This window comes from Heterodontus francisci, unplaced genomic scaffold (assembly GCF_036365525.1).
Source record: "Heterodontus francisci isolate sHetFra1 unplaced genomic scaffold, sHetFra1.hap1 HAP1_SCAFFOLD_43, whole genome shotgun sequence".
Classification (NCBI taxonomy): domain Eukaryota; kingdom Metazoa; phylum Chordata; class Chondrichthyes; order Heterodontiformes; family Heterodontidae; genus Heterodontus; species Heterodontus francisci.
This window is the reverse complement of record NW_027141852.1, coordinates 13,264,363-13,272,837: the sequence shown is the minus strand read 5'-3', so window position 1 is coordinate 13,272,837 and position 8,475 is coordinate 13,264,363. Positions and strand designations below refer to the sequence as shown.

The 8,475-nt window shown below is 43.1% G+C and overlaps 1 non-coding gene across 1 annotated transcript; it reads right to left on the bottom strand.

Moving 5' to 3' along the window:
* Positions 1-4,388: 4,388 nt before the first annotated feature.
* On the bottom strand, positions 4,389-4,462 carry trnat-agu (transfer RNA threonine (anticodon AGU)). Its single transcript has one exon. It is a non-coding gene; the product is annotated as a tRNA-Thr (tRNA).
* Positions 4,463-8,475: the final 4,013 nt, after the last annotated feature.

Below are 8,475 nucleotides of genomic sequence, written 5' to 3'. Positions count from 1 at the left end.
TTTAAATAGTGGCTGCTTGTTTTCCGTTGAAATAGAAATGTGACTGTGTAAAGGTCACTGCTCTATCGGACAGTCCCAGTCATTGAGCAGTGCAGGGCTTGTGTTGTTTCTGAATGTCACAAACTTGTTGTAAAACCTCTGCAAACACCTGGTAAACAGAAGCTGAATACTGCAGTACTGCAGTGGAGTCAGACACTGACACTGTTTGTGTTCCTGGTTTTCAATTTGTGATTGTTCATAATGATTATTATTGGGACGATTACATTGATCGCTTTTGTATCGTCTATCTCACCAGTTCTTTCATTCCTGCAGGAAAATACATGAAGGAACCTGAATGGATGTGGTGATTCCTGGACACAAGGAAAAGTGCAGTGATCTCGTTCCAACACACAGTCGGTACAGGATCACTCCCAAAGCACAGAGATACTGCCAGCTCATCAGTTCCACTGGAACAAACAAAAGAAGTAGTCAGACAGACACTGATCCCAAAGTCGAGAGACACATTTTCAATCCAACAGTCAAACAACAGCAGGAGAGACAGAAGTTGTTTCCATTTCACTCCAATTCAGTACAGCTGACAGGTTGATACATCAATCGCAGTCCAAAAACAAACTCACTATCAGATCTCAATAAACTCTGTCACCATGGTTACATTTTAAATATAAAATCTGAAATAGAACAGACAAAATTTACATGATTGAAAGGTACAGAATGAATGCAAGGAGGCTTCAAGGGGATTTGGACAGGCTAAGTGAATGGGCTAGAACATAGCAGATGGAATATCATGTGAATAAGTGTGAAGTTCTCCACTTTGGTAGAATAAACAGAAAGACAGAGTATTTCTTAAATGGTGAGAGGCTGGGAAGTGTCGATGTCCAAAGGGACCTGGGTGTCCTTGTTCATGAGACACTAAAAGTTAGTGTGCAGGTGCAGAAAGCAATTAAGAGGCAACTGGTATGTTGGCTTCATTGAAAGGGGATTTGAGTGCATGAGTAAAGATGTATTGCTTCAATTGTATAAAGTCTAGATGAGACCGCACCTGGAATATTCCGTACAATTTTGGTTTCCTTATCTAAGGAAGGATAGACTTGTCATAGAGGGAGTGCAACGGAGATTCACCAGACTAATCCCCTGGGATGGTGGGGTTGTCTTCTGATGAGAGACTGCAGAAACTGGGCCGAAATTCTCTGGAGTTTTGAAGAATGAGAGGTGATCTCATTGAAACTTTCAAAGTTCCTACAGGGTGTCACAGGGGAGATATGGATAGGATGTTTCTTCTGTCTAGTGCGTCTAGAACAAGGGGACACAGTCTCAGAATAAGGGCAGGCCATTTGAGACTGAGATGAGCAGGAATTTCTTTGCTCAGAGGGTGGGAAATCTGTGGAATTCTTTATCCCAGAGGGCTGTGGAGGCTCAATCATTGAACATATTCAAGACAGAAATCGATAGATTATGGCATAGAGGTAGATGATCAGCCACAATCTGTTTGAATGGTGGAGCAGGCTCGATGGGCTGAATGGCCGAATGCCCCTATTTCCGATGAATCCCATAATGTACATCAGACGTTAGACCATGTTATGCATTACATACCAGTTCAAAAATCCCACAGAGATTAAGACTGAAAGATACAGTATCAATTCCATTACTACAAAATGAAGGACTTGGAGCTTGCAGACCAGCCCATGTATAAGATTGAAAGTTATATTTTCATTCACAATCGTTTTCACAGAACTGAATATTAAATACCAATCCACAACTTGTACAGGACTACCAAATAAAACCTACAACTGTAAAATACAGTTAATCCATATTTTAAATTAAACACAAGGCAAACAAATATTGATACATTAAGAGAGAGGGAAACAGTGAAAGCGAAGCGGAGCATAAAGAGCCCAGGAGAGGGAGAAAGATTTCACTCGGAGAGCAGGGAACAGCGAGAGCAGGCGTCAAAAAAGGCAAAGGAATACACAATTAACGGGAGAACACTGAATGGTGTCGAGGAAGTGAGAGACGTTGGAGTGAATGTCCACAGATCCCTGAAGTAGCAGGACAGGTCAATAAGGTGGTTCAGCTGGTATCTGGAATCCTTTCCTTTATTAACTGAGGTACAGAATATAAGGGTGATCTGGGTGTCCATGTCAATAAGTCACTGAAAGCTAACATGCAGGTGCAGCAAGCAATTAGGAAGGCTATTGGTATGTTAGCCTTTATCACAAGAGGATTTGAGTACAGGAATAGTGAATTCTTGCTTCAATTGGAAAGAACCTTGCTTAGACCGCACTTGGAGTACTGTGTGCAGTTTTGGTCTCCTTACCTTATGAAGGATATTATTGCCACAGAGGGAGTGCAACAAAGGTTAATCAGACTTGTTCCTGGGATGGTGCGAATGTCCTATGAAGAGAGATTGGGGAAACGGGCTGTATTCTCTGGAGTTTCAAAGAATGAGAGGTGATCCCATTGAAACCCACAAAATACTTAAAGGACAGTCAGGGTAGATGCAGCTAAGATGTTTCTCCTGGTTGGGGAGTCGAAAACCAGAGGGTGCAATTTCAAAATAAGGATGAAACCACTTAGGACAGAGATGAGGAGAAATGTTGTTACTCAGAAGGTTGTGAATCTTTGGAATTCTTTACCCCAGAGGGCTATGGAAGCTCAGTCATTGAGTATGTTTAAAGCAGAGATTGACAGATTTCTAAATACAAATGACATAAGGGAATATGAGGAAAGTGTGGGGAAATAGGCATTGAAGTGGATGATCAGCCATGATCATATTGAATGGTGGGGCAGGCTCGATGGGCTGAATGGCCGACTCCTGCTCCTATGTTCCTATGTTCCTAACTCCACATGATCGGTGAGGCACAGCTTCAGGCCGACTTGGTGGGTGGTGCAAACAGATATCACTGCTTCTGGTCTTCACCAGAACAGAGAGTGAGATGTAACATTGATCATCAAACAGACTGTGAGAGAATACAACAGAATAAAACACATGGAGAGACACTGTGGAATAACAAATAGATTTGATTGGAATGTTGAATTTTGATTGGAATAGATAAAACAGCAGATTAAATTGGGAGTCTCATCATTATATTGATCTGGGACAGAAAAGAGAAACTGGTGGGAAGAAGGAAGAAAAGAAAGGATGGAACTGTTCAGTTTTTCTGAGTTTTTTCACCCACCCATCAAAGCTGGATTTTAAAAAAAGATGCAAATAACGAAGAATTTCACCAAAAAGGGAGATTAAATGCTGCCGAAACCTTGGATCGAATGATGCCCCAACAGATCACCTGTTTAACTGTCTCCTCACTGGGGGATTTCAATCAGTGAGTAATATTATTCTCTACCTTTTTTTTGTTAAATGAACCCAGAACTGTCACTTGGAGTTAATATCTGTGTTTCCACTCCTGAATAACAAAAGTGTGAATTTCTCAATATTTTTTGGACACATTTCCTGCTGGAAGAACTAAGAACTCTTTTCTAATTTACACAATACTATGTACACACTCATCAAGCCTCCGAAGCTAGCATCCTTGGTGCTGCTCTCTCTTCCAAACCTCATCTCATGTGACTGTTACATCATCACTCTGACAGTGGGAGGGGTTGATCCCACTGTCTTCAGCATTAACCCTTTACATCCTTATACTACACTGTCTGTTCAAAAAAATTGGGTGGAGGGAACCTCTTTCATTTATTGAAACACCAACAGCTGCCAGTTGAAAATCAACTCAACCCATCAGGGAGAGAGAGAGAGAGTGAGAGACTGTCAGAGAACTTCCTGCATCCAGTCCTGACCCTGTCACACTCAGCAGATGCTCACCCAGACCCCACTCTCATCAACACTGAATACTGTTACCGAGACCCTTCAAATACTGTTTATAAAAAGGTAGAACAGGTCAAAGTTCACACAGCTGTATTGAATAGAACAAAGTTTAATATTTTCTCACCGTCTGTCGGTAACCACATGAGACATAGGTTTTCTTATTTGCTTCCTTTGATTTTTCTTGTTCCTGACTGACAAATATTCCAAACCTCGGATCAACCCTCCCACTTGCGTCATGTCCCAGTCACGGTTGAAAGCAACACATAACGACACAAACACACTGAAACATACAACGCAGTCAAACTTTCCTTCAGTGAGATTAATGTCGAGCTGTTTTCCAGGTTGAATGTAACTGTGAACAAACTTCTATCAAAGAAGTTGCCTTTGGCGTATCAGCACTGAATTTCTGTGCAAGGAGGAACAGCCATTCCAAACTCACATCCTTCACAAAGGCTGTTTTCTCCTGTGACTGAAATTCATCATGTAATTTGAATTCGAAGTCAAATTTCACAAGACAGAAATGTAAATGAAAGATAAGGAAGCTTCTAAAGCACACTGCAAATGTGCAATAAGACTCTACTGGGAGTTGAACCCAGGATCTCCTATTTACTAGATAGGTGCTGTAACCAACTAAGCTACAGAGCCAGATTGAAAAGGCTTGCGCAGTTGAAATCAGAGAAGGGCACTATTTATTCTCATCCCACTTCTCCACTGGTCACAACATATTTTAACTTTTCCCACTTCCTGATACAGTCGATCATATACTGTATTTTTCCCAGAACTGAGAATGAATGTTTTGGAAGTAAATACATAATTCAATTTTTTCCAAAAGTTTACAGAATACAACATGTGAGTAATATTCCCCATTGCTTTCTCAGCACTGATGGATTGTGAAGCGGGAGACAGCCAGAAGTCCCACTGAGCCGCACTGACCCTGTGCTGAGAAGGAAATGAGATAAAGTTCAATCTTTCACAGTGAGATGCTGCAGAGAGATAAGAGTCCCGAATCAAAGTGAGACTTTCTCATACTGTTGTTGAATTTCACGTCAAACAATCCTTGTACTCTCTGCTAATGAAGCCTAAAAAAAGGGAAAAACAGAATGGCACTCAAACTCACAACCCTGAGATTAAAAGTCTCATGTTCGACTGACTGAACTGTCACTTCTACTCGGTCTCTTATTGGATGGATGCAACTGTATGCTCCAACGCTGGGGCAGCTTTCAAATCCTCCCATGGATCCACATGTCAGACTGAGTTCCATGTTGTAGACTCAAGCAAAGGAAATTTGCTCACTTCCAAAACTATCAGTGAGTTGAAGCTTATTACGATCAACATCATCAGAGGTCAGAACTACCTGGTGAAAGAAAACACCCTGAAGAAGGATCCACAATTATTCAAACAAATCGACAAAGTGAAAAACAAAAAAATCGATGAGTTAATCCAAGACAAACAACAGAAACACAGAAGAATTCCATTCCATACCAGAACCCAGTCCTGTTGTTTTTGGATCCAGCTCTCAGTTACTGCTTCACCTTCATACACACACTTGGCAATCTGTACATTTAGTTCATTTCAATTTTGTCAACAGGCTCTTTGAATCCAGTTCTCTGGTCCTCAAACAGGCTCCGTGTGAAAGTCAACTCCGCTTTTTGTAAGGCTGCAACCAATCGATGACCTTCAACTAAAAATGCAAATGAAGTAGGAGTCATGCAGGATTAGAAACTAGGATCTCTCACATGCTATCCAATTACACATCGAAAATGAAAACCATACCCCTGGACCAACAAGACACTATAAAGAGCCTTATTTTTAGCACTCTTTAGAACTGTGTCATTAAGTATATATTGCCTCTCCCTATCCCTTCTGCGAAAGTCTATCACCTCACACTAGTCACTATTAAATTCTATCTGCCACCTGTCTGCCCATTCTGCTAGCCTATCACTGTCCTGTTGCAGGCAGTTCATTTCATCCTCACTATTTACCACTCCTCCAGGTTTGGTGTTATCAGCATATTTTGAGATTCTACTCTATTTTCCAAGATCCTAGTCATTTACATATAGCAGAAAAAGCAGTGGTTCTCGCAGTGACCATTGGAGAACACCCACTGTCGAACATCCTCCAGTCTGACAAAGAACCGTTTACTATGATTCGCTATTTTCTGTCCTTAAGGCAATTTTCTATCCAATTGGACAGGGAGTCTCCTATTGCATGAACCTCACTTTTGTTAACCACCCTTTTATGTGGTACCTTAGAACAGTACAGCACAGTACAGGCCCTTCGGCCCACGATGTTGTGCCGACTCTTTAACCTACTCTAAGATCAAACTACCTACATGCCCTTCATTCTACTATCATCCATGTACCTATCCAAGAGTCGCTTAAATGCCCCTAATGTATCTGCTTCTTCTACCACCGCTGGCAATGCATTCCACGCACCCACCACTCTCTGTGTAAAGAACCTACCTCTGACATCTCCCCTAAACCTTCCGCCAATCACCTTAAAATTATGCCCCCTGGTGATAGCCCTTTCCGCCCTGCGAAAAAGTCTCTGGCTATCCACTCTATCTATGCCTCTCATCAAGTGGCACACCTCTATCAAGTCACCTCTCATCCTTCTTCGCTTCAATGAGAAAAGCCCGAGCTCCCTCAACCTTTCTTCATAAGACATGCCCTCCAGTCCAGGCAGCATCCTGGTAAATCTCCTCTGCACCCTCTCTAAAGCTTCCACATCCTTCCTATAATGAGGCGACCAGAACTGAACACAATATTCCAAGTGTAGTCAAACCAGGGCTTTATAGAGCTGCAGCATAGCCTCGCGGCTCTTAAACTCAATCCCCTTCTCATCCATTCTTAATCCATCCATCCATCCTTTCTTAAAATCCATATCAACAACATTCGCTGCATCATCTTCCTGTTAGTTCATCAAAAAATGCAGTTAGTCAAGCATGAACTCCCATTTATAAATCCATGCTCACTCTCCTTAATTAACTCAAATCTCTCCAAGTGACTGTTGATTTTTTTCCCTAATTATTGTTCCTAAAACCTTACTCACCACTGCTGTTAATCTAACTGGCCTGTAGTTACCTGGATTGTCCTTACACCCTTTGTTGAAATAGCAAGTCACATTTGCCACTGTTCAATCCCCTGGCACCTCCACAGTGCTTGTTGGGAGGGTGTTCCTGGTTTTTGACCCTGCAACAGTGAAGGAATGGCGGTATAGTGCCAAGTCAGGATGGTGTGTGACTTGGAGGGGAACTTGAAGGTGGTGATGTTCCCATGCGTCTGCTGCCTTTATCCTTCTAGGTGGTAGTGTTTGTGGGTTGGAAGGTGCTGTTGAAGGAGGCTTGGCAAGTTGCTGCAGTTCATCTTGTAAATGTTACACACTGCTGCCACTCTGCACTGTTGCTAGAGGGAATGAATGTTTAAGGTGGTGGATGGGGTGCCAATCAAGTGGGCTGCTTTGACCTGATGGTGTCAATCTCTTGAGTGTTGTTGGAGCTGCACTCATCCAGGCATGAGTATTCCATCACATTTCTGACTTGTGCCTTGTAGGTAGTGGGCAGTCTTTGGCGAGTCAAGAGATGAGTTAGTCGCCACAGAGTTCCCAGCCTCATGACCCGCTCTTGTAGTTGTAGCTGTAGTTGTAGTAGTAATAGGCAATCGTCCGTCTCAGAAGACGATGGGCTACGCCCGGGGTGTACGTCACTTCTGTATTAAGCATCGTTTGTTGTGGCTGTCGAGGACGACTCGTGAGTGACAATCCCTTCCACAGCTGGTACAGATGAATATCATTGGCCCGAGGTCGACTGATAATTTTTCCTTCCTCTGAGCTCTCTTTGCCCCCAACTGGTCATTTCTTTTGTCCTCTGCTTTTCCCATGGTCTTCCTGAATGCCTTTCTCCAGGAATTCCAGTCAGCAGGAAGGACTTCCCATGCATCGACTCCAATCTCAGTCTGCTTGAGATCTCACTTGCAGATGTCCTTGTATCATAGACGTGGGTGACCTGTTGGTCTCGTGCTGATAGCAAGCTCACCAAAGAGTGTGTCTTTGGCAAAGCGACCGTCATCCATTCAGCACACATGACCCAGTCAACAGAGTCACCGCTGACTCAAGAGGGCAAACATGCTGCAGATCCCTGCACGCTGGTGTACTTCTGCATTCGGCACTCTGTCCTGCCAGGAGATGCCCAATATTCATCTGAGACAGCGGAGGTGGAAGCTGTTCAGCTGCTTTTCTTGGCTTACATAAGTTGTTGATGCTTCTCTACTATAAAGGAGGGTGCTGAGAACACAAGCCTGGTACACGCAGAGCTTTATATTTTCGATCAGTTTGCTGTCGGTTCACACTCGTCTTCTCAACTTTGACATGACAGCTGCAGCATTGACAATCCTGGTGCTGATTTCAGCATCAAGGGACAGATTGCTGGTGATTGTTGATCCAAGGTATGTGAAGCTGTTGACAACCTCCAAAGTGAGGCTGTCGATGTTGATGGAAGGTGGAGTCTCTACGTCCTGGCCCATAACTTTGATCTTCCTGATGCTGATCATCAGTCCAAACTCCTTGCAGGCCAGGGATAAGCGATCTACAAGCTGGTGCAAGTGAACTTCATTATGGGATTTCAGCACAGCGTCATCAGCAAACAGCAACTCACGGACTAG